Source organism: Neopsephotus bourkii, unplaced genomic scaffold, assembly GCF_033783945.1.
Source record: "Neopsephotus bourkii isolate Nb327-2 ecotype Australia unplaced genomic scaffold, CSIRO-AGI_Nbou_v1 NB_259, whole genome shotgun sequence".
Classification (NCBI taxonomy): domain Eukaryota; kingdom Metazoa; phylum Chordata; class Aves; order Psittaciformes; family Psittacidae; genus Neopsephotus; species Neopsephotus bourkii.
The window spans coordinates 390,293-402,665 of NW_026900768.1; positions in this window are offsets into that span (position 1 = coordinate 390,293).

Here is a 12,373-nt window from a genome sequence, read left to right on the forward strand (position 1 = left end):
AAATATTGCTGGGGGCAGCGATTCCAGAATCCAGTTACATGGATCTGATTGAGCTATGTTTAGTAAATGGGCTTCTCACTCGTATTTGTGATAATGCACTTTAATTTTTAATTGTCTTTATTTTTTATAAAAAAAAAAAGAATAAGTTAATGTGCATTTACTACACGTTATTTACAGACTGAATGAGCAACACAAAGTTATCTTGAGTGATCATTCTAGTGAAATGTCAGATAAAAACTCAGGTTAAATCAGAAAATGGTTATTTTTTTTCTTCTTTAATTATGAGAAACAATATTTGTTAAAATTACTTAGTATTAGTTAGTACAGTAGACACTGGAAAAGACCTCGTACCGAGGTGTCTACACTGCTCTTAGTCCCCTTGAGGGCTAAACAATTTGGGAATAAAAATCTAACCCAGACTGCATTCAGTCATTAAGTCCCTCTCTCCTCTCAGGAGTGTGAAAGGTGGACCATACCAGGCATGAACTAATACAGCTGGTGTGCTCCAGGGAAGTTGGTACTAGTTTCTAGTTAAAAGGAAGCATGACTTTTGCCTGCAAGACTGTAATTTGAAATAGGATACATGCTTCCCTTCAGAAGGTGGATGTGTGTTGTGACTTCCAGAACAATGGAAAAGCATCCCTGCACTTGATGTTTATCTTTGCACAGGAGCAGTTTCATTGAGTTGGATGTCCTGTTACGAGGCACTGAGACATTCTCTGTGTAGTATAGGGGGAGAGTTTTGATTGTACTCCTGGACAAAGTGTCTAAATCTTGTCACAGAGCTCAGTGTGTGGGTTCTGTGTTGTCTTTTGGATCTGTTATGATGCTAGTGAAAAGGCAGTAAATTTTTTTTTTTTTTTTTTATTTTAGTTACTAGTAAATCTTATTGGGAAAGCCAGAGTGTTAATGAAGGCTTTAGAGGAAATCCCAGAAGCTCGTGGGTGTAGGAGATCAGCTAGCACTGTAAAAGACTGAAGGATCTAGCCCTTTTTTTCATAGGTGAGTCTTGTTGCCCCCTAGCAATATCTTGTTTATAAAAAAAAATTAAAAGTCTCATGGTATTTTAAGGAAAAAAAAAATCTGTAAAATTGCTGGGCAATCCCATTCCACCTTCCAGGGGCAAGTCTTGCTTTGTCTGCAAGTTTTGCTTATGGTAGATCCATGTTACTTCAGCTGTATGAGGAGAGCCACGGGGGACATAAGACAGAAGACGTGTAAACAGTTCTACCACGGTCTTCCGTGGAAGGAAATGAGATTTCTTTTTCTTATTCAAGAAGGGTAGGGGTATAGCGTGTGTAAATTAGGACAATTTTGCTACAGACACCAGGGTCTGAATCCAGCTAGATGACAGGATCAAGAGAGACATGAGTTTGCTTGCAATAATAAGGCTTCTCTTTTGTAATTCTTTTCCATACATCTCTGCATGCCTACCTGAGACTCAAACACTTATTAGGTTGGAAACAATGTTTTTGCTTGTTTCTGGCTTCACAGAGTGATCTTATCAGGGTTTGAACTTTGCTGAATTCAAAAGAAAAGGTTTTCTCTTGCAGCTTCCCTCTCCAGGCATTGCAGGTAGGAGATGTCTTGCTGCCAAGCATTGGAAAAGGGATTTTCAGTTGATCCCACTGAGGAGGCAGACTGGCTCTATAGAGCAACATTAAGATTGCTTTGTCATTTAGACTTAAAAAGGTTGAGAACTTTTAACAACAATGACCAGTACTGCCCCGCAGATGATATATTTATTTTGCCAATTCAATATTTAAAATAAAAACTAAAACCAGCCACTGTGAGTGGGAAGTGAGGATGAGTCATCACTTCATATTTCCCTGGAATTGTTTTTACTCCTTAGAAAATTAGTAAATAAGAATCTTTTGGCTTGTGAGATCTGCAGAAAAGAGTTCATGGTTATTTTAAACAGGTCAAATCATGTTTGCCCCTCATCCCACTGATGCCATAGGAGCAGGAACAATGAGGGTGCTTTCACTATGGCTCAAATTTTCCAAGATAGGTGAATGTGGACATTTGCATATTCATAGGCCTGGTGTAAATATACAATGTGTTCAAGTTTTAGTTACTGAAAAAAAATAATCTTAATGGGTTATGTGATTTCACAGTACCTTTTTGATTTCCCACTGTTGTCTGCTGTGGATGCTTAGAGTTTATATGTGAACGTGAAGAGCTGTGTTATGATACTTACAGGTTAAATTACTATAGAATATAAATACTTCCTTAAATGAAACTGAAGGATCACAATCTGTCAATCTCATGGTGATTACTATCTTGAAAGATCTAGTATTTGTTCTTAATCACTTTTTCTAATTAACTGATATTGCTATGATTCATATTCCCCTTCATTGAAGTTTTATAAACAATTGCAGTGTATGGTCTAAAAACTAAATTTCCAGAAATATCCTTCACTTGTTGATTTATTATGTATCTTAGTATATATTTTGAGGTTCCATTATTCAAATAAGGAAATTCAAAGTCTTAATGCAAATCTCAGCATTTACACTTCACATAGTGTTTCAGTTTGCCCTTTTCTACTGCATCTTTATTTTTTAAAACTGTTTTTAAAAGTGCTGAAATTTTTAACTATGTAAGTGAACATTAATACCATGCATTAAATTTGATAGTGTTTTTGCTCCAGGGGACAATGTTATAATATTATGTTCCTTTTAAAATTATTTATTAAAGCCCTTGAGAGTAACTTGCTGAAAAAAATATGGAACATTAAGAAGTTTTGTAACTTTGTGTTGCTTCTAAGGGTTGTATTTAAAATACATTATATTGATGCAAATTTATTTTTCCACTTCAGTTTTTCTTACATAAGCCTCCTCAGTTTGGCTAATATTGTAAGTGTGCCGATATTTACAGTTCTGCTCAGTTATTTGGAACTTTTCCAATAGCCTTGGTATGCACTCATCCATTATTATATTCAGTTACCTAGAAACATCAAGGTATCCCATAGGCTTTTAATGTGATCAAGCCATGACTTCTTCAGCCTCTTTTAAAATACCATAGTCTTTTGCATGCAATGCCAAACCTAAAGTATTTGCGAGTATTAAATTTATTGTTATTTATTTCTCCATTTTGACAAATTTTCTCTGCCTGGTTAGAGTGAAACATTGATATAATTATTTTAATATTTGACAACATTATGAATGACATGGCTGAACCAGAAGACTTCAAAGATGATAAATTGATAACGCTTTTGCTAAATCCTATACTGAGACTTTGTGAGTGTGCAGAAATTATATTAGCAATGTCAAAGACATATCTATATACATATGTATGTAGACTGGAAAGTAACCCATGAAAATTTTTACATATACATCAAGTTCTGATGTTGTTTTAACAAGCTTATTTCCCCCATAAAATTTATGTCCTGAATGTGACCAAAAAGGTCCTAAAATAGCCTGCCATTTAGATTTGTACAGTTAAAATGTAGAAGTGGTTCAGAAGCTTAAAATCCGTTGGATCTTACGGATTGGTTTTTAATTGAACTCCTTTTTGCTGAAGAGAAAGGGAGAACATGAATGTTCTGGTTGAAGACAGGCATTGATATCACTGAAAGTAAACATTAGAATTCCTTCTTTGATGAAAAATTGATTTACAGATAAAGGTAGAAGCAAACTTCTTCTGTGCTGAGGAAGTTGCTGTGATTACATTTGTGGAGTGGATGGATTCAGCTTGCTTTTAAGACCTGTTTTTCATGTTGTAAATGTTTAAGGTTTTCTAAAATTCATCCCTTAAGCTTTGAGTTTAAAGTATTCCAAAAGTAACTGGGCATCACTCATAGTGTTTTAAATAAATGTAAAGTTTAGATTGCTACAGGATCAAATATTGCAGAAAGATCAAATATGGTGCGAGGCTAGTGTTTTGTAGCCTTTTGTTCTCTCTTACCTGTGGGATTTTTGTTTGTTCGTGGCTTTGTTTTTATTGGTTTTATTTTTTCTCGAGGTCTTGAGTGAAATGAAAGCAAAGGGAGGTATTTCACCCTATGGTTGTTCTGTGGGGTTTTTTTACAACAGTATACCTCATGCAGAATAGTACATAAGCTGCTAAAAGCTGATTTTGTTTGAGGACTGATGAGACTTTGAGACTGATGACTGGAGTAATACGAACAAGCTCAGAAAGGAGGTGCTTGTGGCCCTTATCATCAAAAGGGGTTTGGCTGCTCAAGGCCTTAAAAACAGAATTTCTGATGTAAGATTATGGGAGAAAGCTGAGTTGTAAGGACTTCTAGAAAAATAAAACCTTGGAAACCCCTTGCCAGGAGAAGACTGCTGTAGTTTGAAGGGTAAGTTTTATAGCTCATGACTGTACTGTGAATGTTAATGTCTATTGAATTTTCTTATACATGTTGCACTAGTCCTTGTGCATTGAATGGAAATGTGCCTGCACTCTGGTGTGTGGTTCATACAGATGTTTCTGAGGTGTAGCCTGTAAACTTCTAAATGTAAAACTGAAAGCCATAGTCTTAAAAATAAATTTAAACGCCCACCATTGAATACCATGTGTTCTGTGCAAAATGAACAGATTAGATGTTTGTGCTCTGATGTCTCTTAAACTGAGAGTTTCAACACTGAATTTTGTAAAGCAGTTGTAATGCATTGTTTTTTACTGTATCTGCTGTGAAGTTGATTGGTTACACTGTGAAAAAAATAAATAGTGCCTGGCTACTTACTTTCTGATGTCATTTATTTTCTACATGCCATACATTCTTTTCTCTTTAGGACCCCTCCTTTTTGTCTTGTTTGTGATTTTAGAAACGGTTGTAACTTTCTATTATATGCGCCATGGGACAAGGAGAAGAACTTGCACTGAAAGCAAATATCCAGGGAAAAAATCACGCCTCATTATTTTCCTCAAACACTTTTTGTTCTCTGGCCTTGCTAGCCCATTGGAGGATGAACCTGTAAGTGTCAGCTTCTTGTAAGTGGTCAGACCCAGAAACTGTTTCTAATTCATTCTGAACAAGGTGTGGAAAGGTGATGGAAGGGGGATGAAATCAACATAAAAACTTTGGGAAAAGAGTCAAAGATGCTTTAAGCACCTCAAACTTCTGGAAAACGACAGATTTCTTTAGCGTCTTATACATTCTTTTCAGATTAAACTAAAAAATCCCAGCAATAGCTACATTCTCTCTAGCATCATATGTTCTTTTTTCCCTGGTAACTACTTCTGGCATTGTGTCCTGCCAACTGTTACTTAAATTATTAAGCTTACTCAAGGTATAGTAGAATCTGTTTATCTTGTTCTTTCAGATAGTTGATGTCCTCTCTGTTGTACGAATGGTACAACGAACTGTGGTACTTCATAACAACAAACCTCTGAGACCATAAAATTTTGAATGACTTCTTAGCTCAAAAAAATCAAACCTCTAGCATCCACAGTATTAAAGTAACTGATAAATGAGGGAATTAGGCAGAGCCTTAATGTACAAACTCCAAATTAAAACCTGTCATCTCTATTTTTAAGGTAAACTTTTTTCATTTTTACTGTTAATAGGGTGAATTTCAGCAATACATGACTGCAAGGAGCTAAAATGAATTAATTTCTCATTGACAGGCCAAAGTATATTATTTTCTAGAAAACTGAGACTGCTCAGACTTGGTATAGGTACAAGCCTTGCTGACTGAACCAGAATAAGGTAATATTAATAAGTAAATTTGTAAAACTTCCCAACTACTTTATCCTAGTAATATGTAATATTAGGTTTTAATTTGTAATAATAGTTATATAAAAATCTTAATAAATAAACATTTTTAGTAATATCTAAAATTATTTGCTAATAATATCTGCAGTAGAAATTGAAGAGCTCTTAAAATGTGGATTAGGAGCTCCAAGTGTCCCAGTGAAACCTGTGGATTTTTAAAAATCCTAGTCAAAAGGAAGATACTGCTGCTTTCCAAAGTACTAGGTAAAGCTGTCTCTGCACTCCCTTTCATGCCCTAAGGTCCTGCACTGTGGCTTCTTGTGAGAGATTAACCCAGTTCACATGCCCTGAGACTGCCAAAAGAGCTGCCCTTGGTAAGGGTGACTTCTGTGGTGCTCTCATGTCTCTTTAGGGAAGGGAAGCATTGAAGTTGACAGGCCAGCAGTCATATGGTAACAGCTTTCAGACCCAACTAATGTTAGGTGCATATTGGTAACTGAAAATTTGCATAGTTAGTTACCAGGTTAGCTGCTGCTCTTCTGTTTTCTGATGTGTTCCCTCCTGTGAGAAACACCAGCTCAGGCTTCCCAATGCCTTCTTGTTTACAGCTATTTGCTACCACCTTCTCATAGCTTTCCTTAGCAAACCTGATATCTGGTTCTTTTCGTTGCATTAAAACCACTGTGTATTCCTAAACTTCCACTATACTGCCCAACCTTTTACCTGTTTCTGCACCTTCATTTTCTCATTTTCTGTTTAGTCCTGGGTTATTTCACACATTCACAGATAAGAACTGCAGAAGGCGAGAGGTGATCACTGTGAAAGTGATGCTGACATAAGAAACGAGACCTTTACTCCTTGCATAACACCAGCAGTCTGATGATGCAGTATATCAGCCTCCTGCTGTCTGAAGAACCCCTTGGAGACTTCTGTCTGGTGTGAAGTCATCTGACAAGAAATGGTAAATAAGCAGCAAGTCTTCCCTAGTGCTCTCCTAAGGATGTCAAAAGACAAAAAAGGTCAAAATGTCCTTGAGAACGATTTTTTTGTTTGAGACATTCTTACATGGTGCTGCTGTTGAGGTCACTGAGCTCTCAGCAGCAGTGTCTTCAAAGCAGGTTGGGTTCTTGAATGCATTTTCCCTGTGGCATGTTAATGTGGATAATCTGTCAGAAGTTCAGCTACTTTGCTAAGCTTCCTACCAGCAGTGGTTAAACAAATAGGGACACTGATAATGAACTTATTTCCCTGCTCCTAACTGTTACTTGCCATAGAGACCACTATGAGAAGCCCTAGCTTAAGACTGATGTTGGGGGTTATGCTCAGAGTACAAATCAAAGGTTAGATATGAGCCTTAAGACTCGAACTTTTAAGTTTCTCCTTTTCCTATACTACCACTGAATCTGTGTGACTCAAATATTTCGTGGTTTGAGACAAATAGTTTCCCTGTGCCTCTGTTTCTGTCCATAATACGTCAATAATGCCTCTCATGGAACTTTTAAAATTAATACTGATTTAATGAATGCAAAATGCTTTACTTTTCTTGTAAAATGACCTTAAAATCTGAGAAGAAAAAAAGTATGCATGTCTTTAATGGGAACTATACTGATTGTGATAATGACAGCTGTGTGCCTGAAATTTCCGTACTAACACAAATATTTTTGATGCAAATATTAAAAAGTAAATAAAACAGTCATTAGTGAAGATAGATCCTCAGAAGAACTTAGTGATCAGGATTCACCCTGATCCCAGGTTGGGATTCACCCAACCAGGAGCAGAGCTACCCAGCCAGTATCCTCTGAATATGAAAACTCTTTGGAAGGTTCTGTGAAACTAAGTACAGTGATATCTTTTTGATTTTATTAATGATAATACACAAAAGCAATTTTATCCTGCTTATCTGTAGCTTGTTTTGGGTCTGTTGCTGATAACAAAGCATGCTATCTAAATACTGGTTTCATTTGTAGTTTGTGCTACAGGCAGTATTGGAAGACTTTAGGACCTCCATAGTTGCAGTAAATTAAGTTGTCACAAGAACAGCTCAGTACTGCCTAAGGTCTCAACACGTGGAAAAAAAAACCTGTAAGGGAAAAAATAAAGTTAATAATAAAGTTTAGCCTGTGTAACAGATTTGCTGATCTAATTTTATTAAAAGTTGACAAGACCAGAGTCTCAGTGTAAGGCTGTATTGCTCCTCTGAAATCAATAGAATTACATTGATTTACAGTTGCAACTGCATGACCAGCATAATTTTATAACTAAGAACCATATGTTCTGACATGAGTCCAATGTTTTGCATCAGAGAAGTATGGGTTTTGGAATTACAGCCTTCTCAGCACACAGTAAACTCATAGTGAGATCACACTGTCATTGTTCTGGTTGCCAATGAACTACAGTGAACAACAACATTATTCTCATCAGTAACTGCTACTTAATGCATGCAGTCCCTTGCACTGAGTACATATATTTGTGACCTAACAGTAGAGTCATTTCTGCTGAGAACTGGGTTTGATTCCCTGTATTTTGAATTCTATAGCGATGTGCACAAGGTCTTTGAAATATTTGCTAAGCCATATCTTTATCTATATGACATTTTTTAGACTAGAGATTTTTTGCTACTTTCTGATAACACATATTGCTTTAAAATCCTAATCTAATAATTCAACTAAATGGGAAAATCTTATTACAAACAACATTCGAATTTCCCAGCAACAACAATGAAGAAAGGTGTGCATGCAGTATCATCACACTATTCCAAAAAACACGGTAAGGGAAGTTATACATAAAAACTGACTTGTCCTCCAGACTACTAGGGATTAGTGATCAATAACTGGTCAGCAGAGTCAGAAGTGTGCAGACAACTATTAATGGCACACTGGCTATCAGCCAGAGTGTTCTATGATACAGGCAGCAATCATGATCTTGCAAAACCTTGTGAAGATATGTAGAAATAAATAGCATTTGACTATGTGAACTGCCCAGTATGTGATTCAATCAGTAGGAATAATAAATTCATCAGTGTATGATTGCCTTTAAAATTTATCAGCTTTCTGTACACTGTGCAGCATTTGTGTCCTGGGGCATTTCAGTTTGCTCCTCTCCAGGAGCAAAACTTTACATGTTTCTGTTAGCACAAACCCAGTACCATCCTGTTGCTACTTTGCGAAAGAGGACAGGAACCACTTTTCTGGACGTTAGTTTGAGAAGAATGAGTGTGGATTCCTGAGGACCCCTTGGCATTATGAAGAGTGTTTTGCCCTGCTCCACTGAGATTGCCTTTCCCAAGTGCCGTGATCCTTGGCATGACAGGACAAGGCATAACAGGTTAAAACTTAGGGGAAGTTAAGACTAGATATAAGGAGGAAGTTCTTTACTGTAAGGGTGGTAAGGCACTGGAATGGGTTGTCCAGGGAAGTCGTGAATGCTCCATCCCTGGCAGTGTTCAAGACCAGGTTGGACAGAGCCTTCGGTGGTATGGTTTAGTGTGAGGGGTCCCTGCCCATGGCAGGGGGGTTGGAACTTGGTGATCTTAAGGTCCTTTCCAACCCTAACCATTCTATATGGTTCTATGATATACTACTACTTTTTCTTCCCCAGAGTAGGGTTCAATTGTATCCAGACTCAGTAGTGGGATCAGAGAGTCAAGGCAGACTGTGACAGGACCCAATAAAACCCTGCTGGTTGTGCAGTGAGTTCTGCAGACAGGAGGCCCAGGTGGACCATCAGTACTCTGGGCAGCTCCCTCGGTGTTCAGCCTCAGCCTGGCAGTGTGGTGCAGGCACATATACCCTGCGCTGCACACATAGCTTTAGTGATCAGCTGCTCTACTCAACATGAGTCTCTCCAGCATCTCTGCTTAATGCAGAAGGGAAACAGGAAGCTCTAAAACCCAGAAAGCAGACTTTCCACCATCACTTCAGTTTCCTGCCTTCTGTGAGAAAGGCAGTGTTGCCTTCTGCTCAGGGACTAATGACTCACAGAAAGGAAGGACACTACTATCTTCCCCCCAAACCAACCACCTATGAACAGTCCATACTGGCTTTTTTTTCAGGGCTGTTTGGTGCAGTACTTTAAAATGAAACTAGAAATGAATATCTATGTTATTGCTTGGTGAAAAGTACTAGATTAAATTCAATGTAGAGTTAATTCTAGAAAATATCTCCTGGCCACTGCTATTAGCTAAACCACAATCATATATTTTACTGTTCTCCTGGGTAAACTGTGTTTTTCCATATGACTTTGCCCCAGTTTTGCCAGCACTGATATTTCTCTGTCTTTCTGTTTTATCTTGCCTGCCACCATTTCACTATTAGACTGCTGCCCTTAAAGTAACAATCATTCTGGTTTGCAACTGTACTTTTAAAATGGATTATAGCAGAGGGGTAAATGAAAATCTCTGATTCAAGGCCTTTCCAAATCTTTGAGGCTCTGGACTGCTTAGAAAAGGGAGAAATATTGCACCAAGCTGAGATTAACCTTTCTGTGCTTTGTATTTCTAAGCTCTCTGTGTGCTTGGTCGCAAATACCCCCTTTGAAGGCTTTCTGTTATGAAAGAGATTATTGCTTGCCTGAGAAATAATAATTAACCGATAATTTAGACTGAAAACAAACCACTAGTCCATGATTCATAGTTCAGCAAAGAAACATTAGTCTTCTTTGCAGTAAAACAAAGCTGCATTCTGGTAGTCATTATTCCCTTGGAAAATGCCATATGAAGGCAACATTTTACCTGAAGACACCTTCACTGGGAGATGGAAACTAAGGATGGCTCCTTGCTCCTCTTTGCTATCCAGAGAAAGCTTTCCAAGAATAATCTCTTCAAAGTTTCCTGCTACAGGGGCATTCCCCTAGAAAGAGGAAACAATAGAAAGCAGAAATATCCAAGCATTGAAGGAGCTTTAAATGTCAGTGGAAGACACTGTACCTTTCAATGCATCACCAGATGTTTTAGTCTTCAAGTCATGAAAGTTTGAGAACACAATGATTAGCTGCTGGGGAATCTGTCTACAGAGACTAACATTAAAGAATGTCGGGATCGTGGAAATACTGGTTGAAGCCAATTCAAACTGTCCGAGACAAAATGCATCTTGACAACCTTAAATATTATAGGAAAAAGAATTACAGTCTACAACCTTTTTTCTTTTCCTGATTTAGCATGAAACCCAAATCATCTTAAATACTGTGATATCTCTAACGTGGGACCTATGTTAACAGAAAACTGTATTCTGAATATTTTACTCAGATTTTGTTGTTGTTAGTGGTGGTCCCTTTGTGATCTGTGCAGCCAGAACGGTCTTAGTGCAAAAGGTTACCCACTGAAGTACATTTGACATAGTAGTTGTAATCATGAAAGTTTGGAAAGCATAAGAGCTGTATGAGATGTGAACAGTTTTATTACAGGAAGTGAAGGAAAGGAAGTGTGAGACATTTTCCTGTTTTTTCTGTTTAAAGCACCTGAAGAACAGCAAAAAAATGTTGAGACTGGTGTCTACACCTTCTCCTTCCCAGATATGAGTTTCTCAACAGGAAGAATAGAAGCAGAAGTGAGTTTAGTGTCTGTCTGCATGGCCTTGAGAAAAAACTAAAGTAGTTTAACCAGCAAGGCTTCATTAAGAAGTCTGTGAAATTTTACAAGGAGGGTAAGAAGGCTTTCTGAGACTATGCCAAGGAAGAACATAGCTGTGCTAAGAGAGATACGAGCTAAGAATTGGTTGTAGAAGGAGACAATGAGTACTTCAGAATCCAAAAATTGGAACTCATGGAAGATATTTCTATACTTTAAGGGACTGTGAGTAGTTGCTTTAAATTGTTGGATAAAGGATATAAACTAAACCTGACAGCTGAACAGTTCAGATCTTCTATGGGGAGAGGTGAAGGCTTTTGTGGATAAATATCAGGGAAATTTCTAATGTTTACTTTCAGCTGTTGAGGAAGGAGTGAAGGGAGGAAAAGAATGAAAAGGGAAGAAGGAAGTGGGTCAGAATATCTTCAGAGCTACCTCATTAAAAAAAAACTAGTAAAAGCTAGTAAAACTAGTCTTAAACATTTCATTGTTAATGAAGTTATTTTGAGTATAGATATGTTTAGAAATGTCACATGAAGTAAAAAAACCTGTCAAATATGACTTTTTATTATTTATCAGTTACAGATGGGACCACTAGGTCTACACAGCTCACAGACTCTCAAATTACTGCTGACATAGCAAACACCAAAACTAGGAGTAGGATAGTTGCTCTACATTAAAGATGATTGGACTGCAGCACTGTTGATATGGTACTGTGGTGCTCCTGGGACAGCAGCTCTTCACCTTGTTCAGAGAAGTGGTAACCACTCATGCAATCACCTGAGGGCTCCCTGCTTCCACAGTCCTGTGCAACATTTGAAGGCACACACAGGCCCATGGAAAGGGTCATCTGAAGAAAGTGACACAAGGCCAACAGCTGGACTTTTCTGTTAATGATATGAGGGATCAGCCCTTCATTAATGAAGGGGAAGTTGATGTTCAGAGCCTATGTTTTATACCAATTTTCTGAATAAACAGAGAATACACTAGAAGACCAACTGTATAAAAACTTCTTTAAAAAAAGTTACAAGGCCTCACTGTTTATTTTTTTTTTCTTTTGTTCATATTGCATAGATGACTGCCTAACCATAGGCTCAGGACTCTGGAAATCAAAGCTGTGTCCACTATCTTTTACTTCAAAGCTGTGA